At 51.6% G+C, this 20,669-nt stretch overlaps 1 protein-coding gene across 4 annotated transcripts in view; it reads left to right on the forward strand.

Annotated features, from left to right (window-relative positions):
- The window catches only part of LOC140205049 (CD82 antigen-like), a 143,778-nt gene that overhangs the window by 24,053 nt on the left and 99,056 nt on the right, over positions 1–20,669 (forward strand). The gene's annotated exons all lie outside the window — the stretch shown is intronic.

Consider the following 20,669-nt stretch of genomic DNA (forward strand, 5'->3'; position numbering starts at 1 on the left):
GAACTGGTCAGGTTTGGACTGGGTTTGGTATTGCTACTAGTCAGGCTTGGACTGTGTGAGATGTTTGGACTGGTCAGGTTGGACTGGGTGAGGTGTGGGGGCTGGTCTCGTGTGGACTGTCTGAGGTGTGTGGACTTGTCAAGTTTGGACTAGATGAGGTGTGGGGACGGTCAGGTGTGGACTGGGTTTGGTGTGCGGACTGTTCAGATTTGGACTGGGTTTGGTGTGGGGACTGGTCAGGTTTGGACTGGGTGAGGTGTGGGGACTGGTCAGGTTTGGACTAGGTTTGGTGTGGGAACCGGTCAGGTTTGGACTGGGTTTGGTGTGAGGACTGGTCAGATTTGGACTGGGTTTGGTAAGGGGACTGGTCAGGTTTGGACTGGTTATGGCGTGAGGATTGGATAGGTTTGGACTTGGTGAGGTGTAGGGACTGGTCAGGTTGGATTGGGTTTGGTGTGGGGACTGGTCAGATTTGGCCTGGGTTTGATGTGGGAACTGGTCAGGTTTGGACTGGGCTTGGTATTGCTACTGGTCAGGCTTGGACTGTGTGAGATGTTTGGACTTGTCAGGTTGGACTGGGTGAGGTGTGGGAGTTGGTCTGGTTTTGACTGTCTGAGGTGTGGGGACTTGTCAAGTTTGGACTGGATGAGGTGTGGGGACTGGTCAGATGTGGACTGGGTTTGGTGTGCGGACTAGTCAGGTTTGGACTGGGTTTGGTGTGGAGACTGGTCAGGTTTGTACTGGGTTTGGTGTGTGGACTGGTCAGTTTTGGACTGGGTTTGGTCAGGGGTCTGGTCAGGTTTCGACTGTGTGAGGTGTTTGGACTGGTCAGGTTGGATTGGGTTAGGTGTGGGGATCGGACAGGATTGGACTAGGTGATGTGTGAGGACTGGTCGGATTTGGACTGGGTTTGGTGTGAGGACTTGTCAGGTTTGGACTGGGTTTGGTGTGAGGACATGTCAGGTTTGGACTGGGTTTGGTGTGGGAACTGGTCAGGTTTGGACTGGGTTTGGTATTGCTACTGGTCAGGCTTGGACTGTGTGAGATATTTGGACTGGTCAGGTTGGACTGGGTGAGGTATGGGGGCTGTTCTGGTTTGGACTGTCTGAGGTGTGGGGACTTGTCAAGTTTGGACTGGATGAGGTGTGGGGACTGGTCAGGTGTGGACTGGGTTTGGTGTGCGGACTGCTCAGGTTTGGACTGTGTGAGGTGTGGGGACTGGTCAGGTTTGTACTGGGTTTGGTGTGTGGACTGGTCAGTTTTGGACTGGGTTTGTTGTGGGGTCTGGTCAGGTTTCGACTGTGTGAGGTGTTTGGACTGGTCAGGTTGGATTGGGTTAGGTGTGAGGACTTGTCAGGTTTGGACTGGTTGAGGTGTGGGGACTGGTCAGGTTTGGACTGGGTTTGGCTTGAGGACTGGTCAGGTTTGGATTTGGTGAGGTGTGGGGACTGGTCAGTTTGGATTGGGTTTGGTGTGGGGACTGGTCAGTTTTGGACTGGGTGAGGTGTGGGGACTGGTCAGGTTTGGACTGTGTGAGGTGTTTGGACTAGTCAGGTTGGATTGGGTGAGGTGTGGGGAGTGGTCAGGGTTGCACTGAGTTTGGGTGAGGACTGGTCAGGTTTGGACTGGGTTTGGTGTGAGGACTTGTCAGGTTTGGACTGGGTTTGGTGTGGGGACTGGTCAGGTTTGGACTGGGTTTGGTGTGCGGACTGGTCAGTTTTGGACTCGGTTTGGTGTGGGGTCTGGTCAGGTTTGGACTGTGTCTGGTGTGCGGACTGGTCAGATTGGATTGAGCGAGGTGTGGGGATCGGACAGGATTGGACTAGGTGAGGTGTGGGGACTGGTCGGATTTGGACTGGGTTTAGTGTGCAGACTTGTCAGGTTTGGACTGGTTGAGGTGTGGGGACTGGTCAGGTTTGGACTGGGTTTGCCGTGAGGACTGGTTAGGTTTGGAGTTGGTGAGGTATGGGGACTGGTCAGGTTGGATTAGGTTTGGTGTGGGGACTGGTCAGTTTTGGACTAGGTTTGGTGTGGGAACTGGTCAGGTTTGGACTGGGTTTGGTATTGCTACTGGTCAGGCTTGGATTGTGTGAGATGTTTGGACTGGTCAGGTTGGACTGGGTGATGTGTGGGGGCTGGACTGGTTTGGACTGTCTGAGGTGTGGGGAATTGTCAAGTTTGGACTGGATGAGGTGCGGGGACTGGTCAGGTGTGGACTGGGTTTGGTGTGCGGACTGGTCAGTTTTAAACTGGGTTTGGTGTGGGATCTGGTCAGGTTTGGACTTTGTGAGGTGTGGGGTCTGGTCAGGTTTGGACTGAGTGAGGTGCGAGGACTGGTCAGGTTTGGACTGGGTTTGGTGTGGGCACTGCTCAGGTTTGGACTGGGTTTGATGTGAGGACTGGTCAGGTTTGGACTGGGTTTGGCGTGAGGACTTGTCAGGTTTGGACTGGTTGAGGTGTGGGGACTGGTCAGGTTTGGACTGGGTTTGCCGTGAGGACTGGTTAGGTTTGGAGTTGGTGAGGTATGGGGACTGGTCAGGTTTGGACTGGGTTTGGTGTGAGGACTGGTCAGTTTTAGACTGGGTTTGGTGTGGGAACTGGTCAGGTTTGGACTGTTTGAGGTGTGGGGACTTGTCAAGTTTGGACTGGATGAGGTGTGGGGACTGGTCAGATGTGGACTGGGTTTGGTGTGCGGAGTAGTCAGGTTTGGACTGGGTTTGGTGTGGGGACTGGTCAGGTTTGTACTGGGTTTGGTGTGTGGACTGGTCAGTTTTGGACTGGGTTTGGTCAGGGGTCTGGTCAGGTTTCGACTGTGTGAGGTGTTTGGACTGGTCAGGTTGGATTGGGTTAGGTGTGGGGATCGGACAGGATTGGACTAGGTGATGTGTGAGGACTGGTCGGATTTGGACTGGGTTTGGTGTGAGGACTTGTCAGGTTTGGACTGGGTTTGGTGTGAGGACATGTCAGGTTTGGACTGGGTTTGGTGTGGGAACTGGTCAGGTTTGGACTGGGTTTGGTATTGCTACTGGTCAGGCTTGGACTGTGTGAGATATTTGGACTGGTCAGGTTGGACTGGGTGAGGTGTGGGGGCTGTTCTGGTTTGGACTGTCTGAGGTGTGGGGACTTGTCAAGTTTGGACTGGATGAGGTGTGGGGACTGGTCAGGTGTGGACTGGGTTTGGTGTGCGGACTGCTCAGGTTTGGATTGGGTTTGGTGTGGGGACTGGTCAGGTTTGGACTGGGTTTGGTGTGGGGACTGCTCAGGTTTGGACTGTGTGAGGTGTGGGGACTGGTCAGGTTTGTACTGGGTTTGGTGTGTGGACTGGTCAGTTTTGGACTGGGTTTGTTGTGGGGTCTGGTCAGGTTTCGACTGTGTGAGGTGTTTGGACTGGTCAGGTTGGATTGGGTTAGGTGTGAGGACTTGTCAGGTTTGGACTGGTTGAGGTGTGGGGACTGGTCAGGTTTGGACTGGGTTTGGCTTGAGGACTGGTCAGGTTTGGATTTGGTGAGGTGTGGGGACTGGTCAGTTTGGATTGGGTTTGGTGTGGGGACTGGTCAGTTTTGGACTGGGTGAGGTGTGGGGACTGGTCAGGTTTGGACTGTGTGAGGTGTTTGGACTAGTCAGGTTGGATTGGGTGAGGTGTGGGGAGTGGTCAGGGTTGCACTGAGTTTGGGTGAGGACTGGTCAGGTTTGGACTGGGTTTGGTGTGAGGACTTGTCAGGTTTGGACTGGGTTTGGTGTGGGGACTGGTCAGGTTTGGACTGGGTTTGGTGTGCGGACTGGTCAGTTTTGGACTCGGTTTGGTGTGGGGTCTGGTCAGGTTTGGACTGTGTCTGGTGTGCGGACTGGTCAGATTGGATTGAGCGAGGTGTGGGGATCGGACAGGATTGGACTAGGTGAGGTGTGGGGACTGGTCGGATTTGGACTGGGTTTAGTGTGCAGACTTGTCAGGTTTGGACTGGTTGAGGTGTGGGGACTGGTCAGGTTTGGACTGGGTTTGCCGTGAGGACTGGTTAGGTTTGGAGTTGGTGAGGTATGGGGACTGGTCAGGTTGGATTAGGTTTGGTGTGGGGACTGGTCAGTTTTGGACTGGGTTTGGTGTGGGAACTGGTCAGGTTTGGACTGGGTTTGGTATTGCTACTGGTCAGGCTTGGATTGTGTGAGATGTTTGGACTGGTCAGGTTGGACTGGGTGATGTGTGGGGGCTGGACTGGTTTGGACTGTCTGAGGTGTGGGGAATTGTCAAGTTTGGACTGGATGAGGTGCGGGGACTGGTCAGGTGTGGACTGGGTTTGGTGTGCGGACTGGTCAGTTTTAAACTGGGTTTGGTGTGGGATCTGGTCAGGTTTGGACTTTGTGAGGTGTGGGGTCTGGTCAGGTTTGGACTGAGTGAGGTGCGAGGACTGGTCAGGTTTGGACTGGGTTTGGTGTGGGCACTGCTCAGGTTTGGACTGGGTTTGATGTGAGGACTGGTCAGGTTTGGACTGGGTTTGGCGTGAGGACTTGTCAGGTTTGGACTGGTTGAGGTGTGGGGACTGGTCAGGTTTGGACTGGGTTTGCCGTGAGGACTGGTTAGGTTTGGAGTTGGTGAGGTATGGGGACTGGTCAGGTTTGGACTGGGTTTGGTGTGAGGACATGTCAGGTTTGGACTGGGTGAGGTGTGGGAACTGGTCAGGTTTGGACTGGGTTTGGTATTGCTACTGGTTAGGCTTGGACTGTGTGAGATATTTGGACTGGTCAGGTTGGACTGGGTGAGGTGTGGGGACTGGTCAGGTTGGACTGTCTGAGGTGTGGGGACTTGTCAAGTTTGGACTGGATGAGGTGTGGGGACTGGTCAGGTGTGGACTGGGTTTGGTGTGCGGACTGGTCAGGTTTGGATTGGGTTTGGTGTGGGGACTGGTCAGGTTTAGACTGGGTTTGGTGTGCGGACCTCAGTTTTGGACTGGGTTTGGTGTGGGGCTGGTCGTGTTTGGACTGTGTGAGGTGTGGGGACTGGTCAGGTTTGGACTGAGTGAAGTGTGGGGTCTGGTCAGGTTTGGACTGTGTGAGGTGTGGGGACTGGTCAGGTTTTTACTGGGTTTGGTGTGTGGACTGGTCGGTTTTGGACTGGGTTTGGTGTGGGGTCTGGTCAGAGTTTCGACTGTGTGAGGTGTTTGGACTGGTCAGGTTGGATTGGGTTAGGTGTGAGGACTTGTCAGGTTTGGACTGGTTGAGGTGTGGGGACTGGACTGGTTTGGACTGTCTGAGGTGTGGGGAATTGTCAAGTTTGGACTGGATGAGGTGCGGGGACTGGTCAGGTGTGGACTGGGTTTGGTGTGCGGACTGGTCAGGTTTGGACTGGGTTTAGTGTGCGGACTGGTCAGTTTTAAACTGGGTTTGGTGTGGGGTCCGGTCAGGTTTGGACTGTGTGAGGTGTGGGGTCTGGTCAGGTTTGGACTGAGTGAGGTGCGAGGACTGGTCAGGTTTGGACTGGGTTTGGTGTGGGCACTGCTCAGGTTTGGACTGGGTTTGATGTGAGGACTGGTCAGGTTTGGACTGGGTTTGGCGTGAGGACTTGTCAGGTTTGGACTGGTTGAGGTGTGGGGACTGGTCAGGTTTGGACTGGGTTTGCCGTGAGGACTGGTCAGGTTTGGAGTTGGTGAGGTATGGGGACTGGTCAGGTTTGGACTGGGTTTGGTGTGAGGACGTGTCAGGTTTGGACTGGGTGAGGTGTGGGAACTGGTCAGGTTTGGACTGGGTTTGGTATTGCTACTGGTCAGGCTTGGACTGTGTGAGATGTTTGGACTGGTCAGGTTGGACTGGGTGAGATGTGGGGACTGGTCAGGTTGGACTGTCTGAGGTGTGGGGACTTGTCAAGTTTGGACTGGATGAGGTGTGGGGACTGGTCAGGTGTGGACTGGGTTTGGTGTGCGGACTGGTCAGGTTTGGATTGGGTTTGGTGTGGAGACTGGTCAGGTTTAGACTGGGTTTGGTGTGCGGATGTCAGTTTTGGACTGGGTTTGGTGTGGGGTTGGTCGGGTTTGGACTGTGTGAGGTGTGGGGACTGGTCAGGTTTGGACTGAGTGAAGTGTGGGGTCTGGTCAGGTTTGGACTGTGTGAGGTGTGGGGACTGGTCAGGTTTGTACTGGGTTTGGTGTGTGGACTGGTCGGTTTTGGACTGGGTTTGGTGTGGGGTCTGGTCAGAGTTTCGACTGTGTGAGGTGTTTGGACTGGTCAGGTTGGATTGGGTTAGGTGTGAGGACTTGTCAGGTTTGGACTGGTTGAGGTGTGGGGACTGGACTGGTTTGGACTGTCTGAGGTGTGGGGAATTGTCAAGTTTGGACTGGATGAGGTGCGGGGACTGGTCAGGTGTGGACTGGGTTTGGTGTGCGGACTGGTCAGGTTTGGACTGGGTTTAGTGTGCAGACTGGTCAGTTTTAAACTGGGTTTGGTGTGAGGTCTGGTCAGGTTTGGACTGTGTGAGGTGTGGGGACTGGTCAGGTTTGGACTGAGTGAAATGTGGGGTCTGGTCAGGTTTGGACTGAGTGAGGTGCGAGGACTGGTCAGGTTTGGACTGGGTTTGGTGTGGGCACTGCTCAGGTTTGGACTGGGTTTGATGTGAGGATTGGTCAGGTTTGGACTGGGTTTGGCGTGAGGACTGGTCAGGTTTGGAATTGGTGAGATGTGGGGACTGGTCTGATTTTGATTGGGTGAGGTGTGGGTCTGGTCTGGATTGCACTGGATGAAGTGTGGGGACTGGTCATGTTTGGAATTGGATTGAAATGGGGACTGGTCAGGTTTGGAGTGGGTGAGGTGTAGGGAATGGTCAGGTTTGGACTGGGTTTGTTGTGGGGACTGGTCAGGTTTGGACTGGGTTCGGTGTTGGGACTGGTCAGGCTTCGACTGGGTTTGTTGTGGGGACTGGTCAGGTTTGGACTGTGTGAGGTGTTTGGACTGGTCAGATTTGGATTGGGTTTGATGTGAGAAATTGTTGGGTTTGATGTGAGAAATTGTCAGGTTTGCACTGGGTGAGGGGTGGGAATGGTCAGGTTCGGACTGGGTGAGGTGTGAGGACTAGTCAGGTTTGGTCTGGGTTTGGTGTGAGGATTTGTCAGGTTTGGACTGGGTGAGGTGTGGGGACTGGTCAGGTTTGGACTGTGTGAGGTGTTTGGTCTGGTCAGGTTGGATTGGGTGAGGTGTGGGGACTGCTCAGGATTGGACTGGGTGCGGTGTGAGGACTGTTCAGGTTTGACTGGGTGAGGTGTGAGGACTGGTCTGGTATGTACTGGGTGAGTTGTGGGCACTGGTCAGGTTTGGACTGGGTGAGGTGTGAGGACTGTTCAGGTTTAGACTGGGTTTGGTGTGGGAACTGGTCAGGTTTGGACTGGGTTTGTTGTGAGGACTGGTCAGATTTGGACTGGGTTTGGTAAGGGGACTGGTCAGGTTTGGACTGGGTCTGGTGTGCGGACTGGTCAGTTTTGGACTGGGTTTGGTGTAGGGTCTGGTCAGGTTTGGACTGTGTGAGGTGTTTGGACTGGTCAGGGTGGATTGGGTGAGGTGTAGGGATCGGACAGGATTGGACTAGGTGAGGTGTGAGGACTGGTCGGATTTGGACTGGGTTTGGTGTGAAGACTTGTCAGGTTTGGACTGGTTGAGGTGTGGGAACTGGTCAGGTTTGGACTGGGTTTGGTGTGGGGACATGTGAGATTTGGACTGGGTGAGGGGTGGGTACTGGTCAGGTTTGGATTGGGTGAGGTATGGGTCTGGTCTGGTTTGCACTGGGTGAGGTGTGAGGACTGGTCAGGTTTGGACTGGGTGAGGTGTGGGGACTCGTCAGGTTTAGGGTGGGTTTGGTGTGGGGACTGGTCAGTTTTGGACTGGGTTTGGTGTGGTGTCTGGTCAGGTTGGACTGGGTGAGGTGTGGGGATTGGTCAGGTTTTGATTTGGTGAGGTGTGGGTCTGGTCTGGTTTGCACTGGGTGAGGTGTGAGGACTGGTCAGGTTTGGACTGTGTGAGGTGTGGAGACTGGTCATGTTTGGAATTGGATTGGCATGGGGACTGCTGAGGTTTGGACTGGGTGAGGTGTAGGGACTGGTCAGGTTTGGACCTGGTTTGGGGTTGGGACTGGTCAGGCTTCGACTGGGTGAGGTGTGGGGACCGGTCAGGTTTGGACTGTGTGAGGTGTTTGGACTGGTCAGATTTGGATTGGGTGAGGTGTGGGGATCGGTCAGGATTGGACTAGGTGAGGTGTGAGGACTGTTCAGATTTGGACTGGGTTTGGTGTGGGGACTGGTCAGGTTTGGACTGGGTTTGGTGTGAGGACTTGTCAGTTTTGGACTGGGTGATGTCTGGGGACTGGTCAGGTTTGGACTGTGTGAGGTGTTTGGACTGGTCAGGTTTGGACTGGGTGAGGTGTGGGGAGTGGTCAGGTTTGGACCGGGTGAGGTGTGAGGACTGGTCAGATTTGGACTGGGTTTGCCAAGGGGACTGGTCAGGTTTGGACTGGGTTTGGCATGAGGATTGGTCAGGTTTGGACTTGGTGAGGTGTGGGGACTGGTCAGGTTTAGACTGGGTTTGGTGTGGGGACTGGTCAGTTTTGGACTGGGTTTGGTGTGGGAACTGGTCAGGTTTGGACTGGGTTTGGTGTTGCTACTGGTCAGGCTTGGACTGTGTGAGATTTTTGGTCTGGTCAGGTTGGACTGGGTGAGGTGTGGGGGCTGGTCTGGTTTGGACTGTCTGAGGTGTGGGGACTTGGCAAGTTTGGACTGGATGAGGTGTGGGGACTGGTCAGGTGTGGACTGGGTTTGGTGTGCGGAATGGTCAAGTTTGGACTGGGTTTGGTGTGGGGACTGGTCAGGTTTGGACTGGGTCTGGTGTGCGGACTGGTCAGTTTTGGACTGGGTTTGGTGTGGGGTCTGGTCAGGTTTGGACTGTGTGAGGTGTTTGGACTGGTCAGGTTGGATTGGGTGAGGTGTAGGGATCGGACAGGATTGGACTAGGTGAGGTGTGAGGACTGGTCGGATTTGGACTGGGTTTGGTGTGAGAACTTGTCAGGTTTGGACTGGGTGAGGGATGGGGAGTGGTCAGGTTTGGACTGGATGAGGTGTGCAGAATGGTCAGGTTTGGACTGTGTGAGGTATCGGGACTGGTCAGGTTTGGACTGGGTGAGGTGTGAGGACTGGTCTGGTACGTACTGGGTGAGTTGTGGGCACTGGTCAGTTTTGGACTGGGTTTGGTAAGGGGACTGGTCAGGTTTGGACTGGGTTTGGCATGAGGACTGGTGAGGTTTGGACTTGGTGAGGTGTGGGGACTGGTCAAGTTTGGAATTGGATTGGAATGGGGACTGGTCAGGTTTGGACTGGGTGAGGTGTATGGACTGGTCAGGTTTGGACTGTGTGTGGTGTTTGGACTGGTCAGGTTTGGACTGGGTTTGGCATGAGGACTGGTCAGGTTTGGACTTGGTGAGGTGTGGGGACTGGTCAGGTTTCGATTGGGTGAGGTGTGGGTCTGGTCTGGTTTGCACTGGGTGAGTTGTGAGGACTGGTCAGGTTCGGACTGGGTGAGGTGTGAGGACTGGTCAGGTTTGGTCTGGGTTTGGTGTGAAGATTTGTCAGGTTTGGACTGGGTGAGGTGTTGGGACTGGTCAGGTTTGGACTGTGTGTGGTGTTTGGACTGGTCAGGTTTGGACTGGGTTTGGTAAGGGGACTGGTCAGGTTTGGACTGGGTTTGGCGTGAGGACTGGTCAGGTTTGGACTTGGTGAGGTGTGGGGATTGGTCAGGTTTCGATTGGGTGAGGTGTGGGTCTGGTCTGGTTTGCACTGGGTGAGTTGTGAGGACTGGTCAGGTTCGGACTGGGTGAGGTGTGAGGACTGGTCAGGTTTGGTCTGGGTTTGGTGTGAGGATTTGTCAGGTTTGGACTGGGTGAGGTGTTGGGACTGGTTAGATTTGGACTGTGGGAGGTGTTTGGACTGGTCAGGTTGGATTGGGTGAGGTGTGGGGACTGCTCAGGATTGGACTGGGTGAGATGTGAGGACTGGTCAGGTTTGGACTGGGTTTGGTGTGAGGACTGGTCAGGTTTTGACTGTGTGAGGTGTTTGGACTGGTCAGTTTGGATTGGGTGAGATGTGGGGACTGGTCAGGTTTGGACTGGTTGAGGTGTGAGGACTGATTAGGTTTGGACTGGGTTTGGTGTGAGTACTTGTCAGGTTTGGACTGGGTGAGGTGTGGGGACTGGTCAGGTTTGGTCTGGGTGAGGTGTGGGGACTGGTCAGGTTTGGACTTGGTTTGGTGTGGGGACTGGTCAGGTTTGGACTGGGTTTGCTGTGCGGACTGGTCAGGTTTTGACTGGGTGAGGTGTGCGGACTGGTCAGGTTTGGACTGGGTTTGGTGTGGGGACTGGTCAGGTTGGACTGGGTTTGGTGTGGGGACTGGTCAGGTTTGGACTGGGTGAGGTGTGGGGACTGGTCAGGTTCGATCTGCAATAGTGGGAGAGGTGGTTGGAGCCACAGGGATTGTGTACGATGGCAGTTCAGGAAAGGGACAGCCGATGCAGTTCACCAAAAGGTAACGTCAGAGTACGGAAGGTGAGAGTGGGGCCTGGACACCCTGCAATGGGTGGACAGTTTGGAAGACAACGATTTGCTTCTTCACTTGACAGGGAGTGCTGAGGTATGGTTGGTGCTCAAGTCTATTTGCTTGCAGGTATAACTGGGCCCACGAGGTACTAGTCTAAAGTATTCCAGATTCCTCTAGGTGGTTTCTCCAAACAATCTGATAGCACTGTCCAACACAGAGTGCAGGACATCCATTCTGCTCCAGGTCCTCAGGGAATGCGAGTCTGTTGATGCTGCAGTTGGTCACCCAGCCATAATTTGTGAAATCCAGAGGAGGGCCAAGTCTGCCATAAGATACAGAGAGTAATGTTCAGTTTGTTGGGGGGTAATGACAGCTTCTGATTATAACGCCATGTTGAAGTTATCACTGTCTGGTTTCTATTTGTAACACTGTTCTGAAACTGACCCTGTCTGTAGTCCCAGTGTAACACTGTACTGAAACTGATTCTGGCGCCAGCCAGGAAAGACTGGCACTGGGGGTTTCAGGATTGGCTGTCTGGGCACCAGCTCAGAAGAGCACCCACCTCTTGAAGCTTTTAGTTTACACGGAGAAACATACCCCTGGGGTCCTCCGAGAGTGAGGGAGAATGATGGACCCGATCAGATGGATACAGTTAATTACAGGGAACGACTACGACCAAGAGCTATGATAAGAAGCTCTGAGTGTCCAGTGTGTTGGTGTGGGAGAACGTTTTCCAGCATTAAAGGTTTATGAGTCCACCAAGCAAAGTTGAAGTGTTATTCCATCCCAGTGGATGAAGATGAAATTACTTCACCAAGCATAGATGATGTGGTCTTTTCAACCACTGATTCACAAGCCACAGCGATTTGCTCTGGAGAGAGTCATCGTACTCCAGGTCAGACGAGAGATAACCCAGGTCAGGTTTCAGACCACAGTACCCAGGTAGATCCTTCGCATGATAGCAGTGGTGTGGAGGTAGAGAAGAAGAGGAAGGTCAAGTGGCCAGCAATGGCAGATGAGAAGGCTTGGTGTGTGTTTGATGAGGATATCAGTATGATGTTGGCGAGCTCCCTCAGGGGAACATCAAAGAGAAAGTTGGAAGTGATGGGCGATATGATTTACGATGTTGGAAAGTACCAGTTTTGTTTGGTTGAGTTGAAGAAAGCAAAGCCTACACAGACACCAGGCAGGTGCCAGAAGGAGATTAGTAGGTTGAGGAGAGAGCTTAGATCGTTGAGACAGAGGTGGAAGGTAGCAAATGAGGGTGACAAGCCAGGGCTTACTGATCTCTGAGAGCATTTTTGATTAAAATTAGCATCACTCCGTTGTGCAGAATCACAACGTAAAAAGAGAAAGAAGGCAAGAAAGTCGTTCTTTGAGAACCCTCACCAGTTCACAAAGAAATTGTTTGAACAAAGTAAGAGTGAGCAGCTTGACATTTCTCAACAACAACTTGAGGATCACCTGGCAAACACTTACTCTAGCGAACAACGGGAGGCTCCTTTGCTTGACATTTCAGGACCCGTGAAGCCTACCAAGCCAGGAGTGAGGTTCGATCTGTCAGAACCCAAATTGGCAAAAGTCGAATGGTTCATCAGAAAGGCAAGGTCAGGTTCAATTCCAGGACCTAATGGAGTTCCGTATAAGGTGTTCAAGAAGTGTGAAGAGCTGAGGAAATACTTGTGGAGATTGTTAAAGGTGGTGTGGAGACAAGGTGCTGTTCCTTTGTCATGGAGTGAGGCTGAAGGAGTATACATCCCGAAGGAAGAGAATTTCACTCCTGAATGTAGAGGGGAAGATCATGTTTGGCATTCTGGCAGAAAGAATATCTTCATTTGTGATAGAGAATGGATTGGTAAATACATCTGTGCAGAAGGCAGGAATACCAGGCTTCCCAGGATGCCTTGAACATACTAGTATGATATGACATACCATCCAGGAATCGAAAAGATTGGGAAGAAATCTGGCTGTAGCTTGGCTTGATCTTGCAAATGCGTATGGTTCTGTTCCCCATGTCCTGATTGAGTTTGCGATGGAATTCCTATGGATTCCTGCTAAGGTGAGGAACTTTGTTATGCAGTACTACAATGATCTCCGGATGAGATTTTCCACCCAGCAGTTTACAACTAGGTGTCAGAGCTTGGATGTTGGAATCCCAATGGGATGTGCAATTTCACCCATCCTTTTTGTGTTAGCCATGGAGGTTGTGAGGGCTGCAGAATCAGTGGGACCAGGTGTCGCACTTGATGGAGGAGAGGAGTTACCACCAATATGAGCGTTCATGGACGATCCCACTCTTTTGGGTCCTAGCACAGAGGACTCGAGGAGCTAATGGATTGGGGAAGAATGAAGTTCAAGACCAAGAAGTCAAGGAGCCTTGTTCTTAGGAGAGGAAAGGTGGTTGACTTTCATTTCACCTTTTGCGGAGAGGAGATTCCATCCATTCAGGACCAACCAGTTGAGAGCCTCGGGCGATGGTACACAGAGGAACTGAGGGACACCAAGAGGGTTCAAGAGACAGGAGAACAGATCAGCAGAGGTCTGATGTCTGTCGACAAGTGTGGCTTGCGTGGCAAGTTGAAGTTGTGGTGCTTGTAGTATGGACTGATGCAACAGATAATGTGGCCACTGACTGTCTATGAAGTGGCAATGTCCCATGTTGAGGCAATGGAACGGAAGATCAACAAGTATGTGAAGGGGTGGCTTGGAGTACCGAGCAGCCTCACCAATGTTGCAATCCACAGTAGCCAGACAAAGCTTACCATCCCAGTGCAATCCCTTGTTGAGGAGGTCAGGGTAGCCAAGGTAAGATCATTCTTGATGCTTCGAGACTCAAAAGACCCTGTCATCAAGAACACCTAGCCGGATGTGAGATCAGGCAGGATGTGGTCAGCCCATGTAGCAGTTGATAAGGCAGAGTCTAGACTGAAGCACAAGGAGACGGTTGGAGCTATCCAGCTAGGCTGCCAGGGACTTGGGTGGACAACCCACAAGTGGTGGTCATCTTCTACAGGTAAGGAGCGCCATGAGCTTGTAGCACAAGAAATGCGAGAGGTAGAAGAGGAGAAGGGGTTAGCTAAAACAGCTGGCCTGGCCAGACAAGGGGCTTGGACCTGGTGGGAAAGTGTTGAACAACAACTTCTATCTTGGAATGTTCTGTGGTAGATGGAACTGCTCTGCATTTCTTTTCTATGCAGAGCAGCGTATGATCTGCTCCCAATACCTGCCAAACTCAGCACCTAGTATGAAGATAAGACAGACAGGTCTGCTGCTTGTGGTGAGAAGGGAATACTTCAACATATTTTGAGTGCTTGCAGAGTCAATCTTTCCAGCGGCATGTACACTTGGAGACATAACAACGTTCTCAAAGTTGTAACAGAAGTGGTTGAGCGGAGAGTACTGCAGCACAACTTATCTCATGCACAGAACATCGCATATCATTTGTGAAAGAAGACTCCAAGTCAAGGGTGTACAGCGCAGGCTCGCGATCAAGCATACTTTCTTCAGCCAATGATTGGTGTGTCGAGGCTGACCTGGACGGGAAAGGCAGTTTCCCAGAGCAAATAGCTTTCACCACATTGCGTCCAGATATAATCATATGGTCTGACACCAGTAGAGAAGTGGTTATTGGTGAAATCAGTCCCCTGGGAAGACAACATCGATGGAGCCCATGAGCGCAAGTTAACCAAGTACGCAGAATTAAGATCTGAGTGCAGAGACAGAGGGTGGAAGGTCTCATGCTATCAATTCGAAGTAGGCTGCCGTGGGTTTATTGCGTTCACTTTCCAGAAGTGGCTGCGTGACCTTGGCTTCACTAGAAGAGAGGTCAAGTCAACCAGCAGGGCTGTAGCTGAGGCAGCAGAGAAAGGATTATCGTAGGTGTGGACCAAGTATGTCCAGAGGGGCAGATAGTCAGACAGTGTATACATATCTTGCAAACCTTTCAGTAGTTGCATAGACACCTGAAGAGCAGACTATCTGTTGGATGGAAGCAACCAACAACTCTGATAGAGGCAGATGCCAAGTTTTTAAGCTCACCAGTGGGAGGTGGTGCTTTAGCACTGCTGGCCCACCACCTTAAGGGAGTCTTGATCATAAGCGGGCCGAAACTCCTGAAGACAGGTGACAGATCAACTGATGATCCCACTGGTGATAGCACAGGACAGTTAACATCTTAGCCCACGTGTATTTTCAATTCAATTCTGTGTGTAGTCCCAGTGTAACACTGTACTGAAACTGACCCTGTGTGGTCCCAGTGTAACACTGTACTGAGACTGACCCTGTGTGTACTCCCAGTGTAACACTGTATTGAGATTGTCACTCTGTGTGCTCCCTGTGCAACACTGTACTGAAACTGACAGTGTGTGTGCTCCCCGTGTAACACTGTACTGAAACTGACCCAATTTGTACTCCCAGTGTGACACTCTACTGAGACTGACACTGGGTTTACTACCAGTGTAGCACTGTACTGAGACCAACCGTGTGTACTCACAGTAGAACACATTAACACTGCGTACCCCAGCATAACACTGTGGTGAGGCCAACCCTGTGTGTACTCCCAGTGTAATACTGTACTGAAACTGACATGGTGTTTACTCCCAGTGTAACATGGTATTGAGATCATCCCTGTGTTTACTCCCAGTGTAACACTGTACCGAGACTGACACTGTGAATCCCGGAGAGAATCGGTCCACTTGAAGATTGGTTTGGTGATCTATGTATGAAGCCAAAAGAGATGGGGGAGATATTAGAAGTAACTTTTGCATCTGTATTTACTTGTTAGACAGATTAGATTAGATTATGAAAATACGCAGTCCTCTTTTATTGTGATTTAGTAATGCATCCATTAAGAAATGATACAATATTTCCTCCAGTGTGATATCACAAAACACAGGACAGACCAAGACTGAAAAAACTGACGAATCCACATAATTATAACATATAGTTACAACAGTGCAACAATACCATAACTTGATGAAGAAGTCCATGAGCACAGTAAAAAGTTTAAAGTCTCTCAAATGTCCCACATCTCACGCAGACGGGAGAAGGAAGAAAAACTCTTCCTGCCACGCCCAACCATAATCCGTCTCTGAGTCATCCGAAAACTTCGAACCTCCGAATCAGCTCTCCGACACCAAGTACTGAGCGCCATCTCTGCCCGAACAATTCGACCTCATTCTCGGTCGCCATCAGCAGGCAAAGCTGGGGATTTTGAGGCCTTCCCTCTGGAAGATTCCTGACCGCGCAGTAACGACAGCAGCGAATGAGCATTTCAGAAATTTCTCCAGATGTTCCTCTGTGCTTTCACATCCGTCTCCATCGAAGGGTTAATACAAGGGTTTGTGAGCAAACACAAAAACCTGGTGAGCTCATTGACCATCTTAGATTACAGAAAAGAGGTATTTGCTGACTTGAGGCAAATTAGGGGGGTAACTCTGCAGGGCCTGACAAGCTTTCCCCTGGACTCTGTAGGATGCGAGTGCAACAATTGCTGGAGCCCTGGTAGCAGAGATATTTAAAACATCTTTAGCCGCAGGTGAGGTGCCAGAGGATTGGACGACAGTAGATGTTGTCCTGTTGTTCAAGAGCAGTTCTTAGGATACTCCCGAAAATTATAGGCTGGTGAGCCTGACGTTGGTAGTGGGTAAATGATTCTGAGTATTCTAAAGTACAGAATGTATTTGAATGGATGGGGCCTGATTAGGCATAGTCAACATGGTAGGTCATGTCTAACCAGTCTTCTAGAGTATTTTGAGGATGTTACCAAGAAACTGAGGAAGGGAAGCACTGACGATATCTTCCTGGATTTTAGCAAGCCCATTGACAAAGTCCTGCTCGGGAGGCTGGTGCGGACATTGCTTGGCACTCAGGATGAGGTAGTAAATGGGATTCAGCGCTGGTTTCGAGGTAGAACTCAGAGAGTGTAGTAGATGGTTGTCTCTCTGACTGGGGGCCTGTGACTAGTGGTGGGCGCAGGGATTAATACTGGATCCTTTGTTGTTTATCGTCTATATGAATGGTCTGGATGATAATGTGGTTAACTGGATCAGGAATTTTGTGGATGACACCAAGAGTGGGGAAATAGTGGGCAGTGAGGAAGGCTATCAAAGCTTGCAGCAGGATCTGGACCAGCTGGGAAAATGGCAGATGGAATTTAATGCAGACAAGTGTGAGGTGTTGCATTTTGACAGGACAAACCAGGATAGGACTTGCACAGTGAATGATAGGGCACCAACATACGTGGTAGAACAAAGGGATCTGGGAATACAGATCCAGGTGGGCTGGATCTTAAAGAGAGCTTATGATACATTGGCCTTCATAGATCAGCACTGAGTACTGGAGTTGGGATGTTATGTTGAAGTTATATAAGACATTGGTCAAACCGAATTTGCAGTATTGCATGCTGTGTTGGTCACCTGCCTTCAGGAAAGATGTAAGTAAGCTTGAAAAAATGCAGAGAAAATTTATTCAGCTGTTGCAGGCCCTGAGTTATAGGGAAAGGTTGAACGAGTTAGGAGTTTATTCACTGGAGAGTGAGAGGAGATGCTCCAAAGGAGTACAAAAGTATGAGGGATATCATTCGGGTGAATCAGTGTAGGCTTTTCCGCTGAGCTTGGCTGAGGTTAGAAATAGAGTTAATAGGTGCAGGGTGAAAGGTGAAATATTTAAGGGGAGCCTGACGGGGTGTGAGTGTGAAATGAGTTGCCAGTAGAAATGGTAGGTGTGTGTTCAATTGCAATATTTACGAGAAGTTTGCGTTAGTGGAAAATTGGGAGCTGGGGCCCAGGTGTGTGTGGATGGGTCTAAGGAGAAAAACAGACCGACACAGACTAGATGGGCTGAAGGACCTGTTTCTGTGCTCTGTGTAACACTGTGGTGATCCTGTTTAAAGAAGATTTGTGAGGCAAGCTGAGAGTGGCAGGTGCCTGGCAAGCAGTGGAAGCAGGCATACGAACAAAAAGTTTCTGAAGCATTGAGGCAGACCTGCGAATGGGCAGATGCGATTAGTTTGGATTGGCTTTGTGGTCGGGACTGATATAGTGGGCGGAAAGCTTGTTTCTGTCCTGTGTTCTATGGGTGTTACACAATTTTGTTGGGAAAGAGTTGAGTAAAATCAGGTGCCCTGAGAAGAAAAATGATTGGCTTGTTCTTTGATCAGTGAGTATTTAAGACTCATTTTACCTGTTTGAACAACATTTTTTTCATTTTGAGAGTGTTGCCTGTGAAGAAGGAGCTTTGCTGGGTAATATCCCTGGAATAAAGTTGTCTCCAGCTTCTTAGGGGAACGTCGACTCAGACCATGAGAGGCCTGCGTCAGGCATTTTCATGCCTTACAAGGCGCACATTGGAAGTCTGTGTGGGGTGCCACTCCCCGCACAGACTAGAGCAATGTGTGGTTAAGTGCCTTGCTCAAGGACACAGACATGCTGCCACAGCTGAGGCTCGAACTAGCGACATTGAGGTAACTAGACAAATATCTAAACCACTTGGCCACGTGCCCAACACTAGCTTCTTAGGTGGCAGGAAATGTGCACAAATTCATTCTGCTCTGGTTGAAAGTGAAGTTGAACTGTGCTTGCCTCACGTTCAGGAGTTGTCCAAAGGTTATTCTGTGCTTGGATCTATTTGTTCTGTGTGCACAGTAAGAGGTCACGTGGAGTAGGATTGAAAAGGTTTTCGTCACCGGAGCAGTTGGAGACTATGAACCATAGTAGTCATTAGGACATGAGAGGAAATACGGAGTTGGAGAGGTGTGGAGCTGAGGAAAGACTGAGCACTGATCCGTGGGAACTGCTCCTTCCCACACACTTGACCAATATTCACAAGCACGCTCCTTATTAAATATGAGACAGACAGAGACAGTTCAGCCCATGGGGTTCAAGCTAGACCCCCAAAGTGGCATGGATGTGTAGTGGTTAGTTATGAAAGCACCAAGGACCTGGTTTCAATTCCGCTGTTGTCTGTAAGCGGTTTGTATGCTTACAGACAACAGCGGTTTGTACCCTCCGTGGGTATGTCAGTTTGCTCCAGGTGCTGCAACTTCCTCCCACATTGCAAAACTGTACAGAATAGTTGGTTAATTGGCCACATGGGCGTAATTGGGCATCATGGGGTCTTTGCGAAGACTTGTTACCAATCTGTATCTCTAAATAAAATCGTCATTCCCATCAGCTCCCACTGTCCACTCCCCCTCTGGTCATTACCCCGAAGCCCATGTCTGTCAGCTCCCACTGTCCACTCTGCCTCTGGTCATTACCCTGAAGCCCATGTCTGTCAGCTCCCACTGCCCACTCTGCCTCTGGTCATTACCCCAAAGCCCATGTCTGTCAGCTCCCACTGCCCACTCTGCCTCTGGTCATTACCCCAAAGCCCATGTCTGTCAGCTCCCGCTGCCCACTGCCCCTCTGGTCATTACCCTGAAGCCCATGTCTGTCAGCTCCCACTGTCCACTCTGCCTCTGGTCATTACCCTGAAGCCCATGTCTGTCAGCTCCCACTGTCCACTCTGCCTCTGGTCATTACCCTGAAAACTATGTCTGTCAGCTCCCACTGCCCACTCTGCCTCTGGTCATTACCCCAAAGCCCATGTCTGTCAGCTCCCACTGCCCACTCTCCCTCTCATTACCCCGAAGCCCATGTCTGTCAGCTCCCACTGTACACTCCGCCTCTGGTCATTACCCTGAAGCCCATGTCTATCAGTTCCCACTGCCCACTCCCCCTCTGGTCATTACCCCGAAGCCCATGTCTGTCAGCTCCCACTGTCCACTCTGCCTCTGGTCATTACCCTGAAGCCCATGTCTGTCAGCTCCCACTGTCCACTCTGCCTCTGGTCATTACCCCGAAGCCCATGTCTGTCAGCTCCCACTGCCCACTCTGCCTCTGGTCATTACCCCAAAGCCCATGTCTGTCAGCTCCCACTGCCCACTCTCCCTCTCATTACCCCGAAGCCCATGTCTGTCAGCTCCCACTGTCCACTCTGCCTCTGGTCATTACCCTGAAGCCCATGTCTGTCAGCTCCCACTGTCCACTCTGCCTCTGGTCATTACCCCGAAGCCCATGTCTGTCAGCTCCCACTGTCCACTCTGCCTCTGGTCATTACCCTGAAGCCCATGTCTGTCAGCTCCCACTGCCCACTCTGCCTCTGGTCATTACCCCAAAGCCCATGTCTGTCAGCTCCCACTGCCCACCCTGCCTCTGGTCATTACCCTGAAGCCCATGTCTGTCAGCTCCCACTGTCCACTCTGCCTTTGGTCATTACCCCGAAGCCCATGTCTGTCAGCTCCCACTGCCCACTCTGCCTCTGGTCATTACCCCAAAGCCCATGTCTGTCAGCTCCCACTGCCCACTCTCCCTCTCATTACCCCGAAGCCCATGTCTGTCAGCTCCCACTGTCCACTCTGCCTCTGGTCATTACCCTGAAGCCCATGTCTGTCAGCTCCCACTGTCCACTCTGCCTCTGGTCATTACCCCGAAGCCCATGTCTGTCAGCTCCCACTGTCCACTCTGCCTCTGGTCATTACCCTGAAGCCCATGTCTGTCAGCTCCCACTGCCCACTCCCCCTCTGGTCATTACCCTGAAGCCCATGTCTGTCAGCTCCCACTGTCCACTCTGCCTCTGGTCATTACCCTGAAGCCCATGTCTGTCAGCTCCCACTGCCCACTCTGCCTCTGGTCATTACCCTGAAAACCATGTCTGTCAGCTCCCACTGCCCACTCTGCCTCTGGTCATTACCCCAAAGCCCATGTCTGTCAGCTCCCACTGCCCACTCTCCCTCTCATTAACCCGAAGCTCATGTCTGTCAGCTCCCACTGTCCACTCTGCCTCTGGTCATTACCCTGAAGCCCATGTCTGTCAGCTCCCACTGTCCACTCTGCCTCTGGTCATTACCCTGAAGCCCATGTCTGTCAGCTCCCACTGTCCACTCTGCCTCTGGTCATTACCCCAAAGCCCATGTCTGTCAGCTCCCACTGTCCACTCTCCCTCTCATTACCCCGAAGCCCATGTCTGTCAGCTCCCACTGTCCACTCTGCCTCTGGTCATTACCCTGAAGCCCATGTCTGTCAGCTCCCACTGTCCACTCTCCCTCTCATTACCCCGAAGCCCATGTCTGTCAG

The sequence above is a fragment of the Mobula birostris genome, chromosome 11 (genome assembly GCF_030028105.1).
Source record: "Mobula birostris isolate sMobBir1 chromosome 11, sMobBir1.hap1, whole genome shotgun sequence".
Classification (NCBI taxonomy): Eukaryota; Metazoa; Chordata; class Chondrichthyes; order Myliobatiformes; family Myliobatidae; genus Mobula; species Mobula birostris.